This window comes from Diorhabda carinulata, chromosome 6 (assembly GCF_026250575.1).
Source record: "Diorhabda carinulata isolate Delta chromosome 6, icDioCari1.1, whole genome shotgun sequence".
Lineage (NCBI taxonomy): Eukaryota > Metazoa > Arthropoda > Insecta > Coleoptera > Chrysomelidae > Diorhabda > Diorhabda carinulata.
Genome location: NC_079465.1, coordinates 12803409 through 12803721, shown reverse-complemented (window position 1 = coordinate 12803721; position 313 = coordinate 12803409).

The following is a 313-nucleotide window of genomic DNA, read 5'->3' as shown; positions in this document are numbered from 1 at the left end:
ATACTGTTAAATGAAAAATTATTGTGAATCTTATCGTAAAACATAAAAATATACTTTGTATTTTTAATAACTTTCAACGTAAGGACAAAATTTAATGGATAAATCAAGTTATTACATATTTTACATACAGTATACGTCAATTTTCTTGAGAATAAATAATTTGATATAAAATACGGGGAAAATTTTGTAATAGAACCGATTAATTGAGGTAATGCTGCTTGTATTAATTATAGCAATAGTCTATGTTCAATTTTCTTGTACAGGATGTGTGATTATGAGTTGCGGGTATTTTGTAGCTATTATCCATCCAATA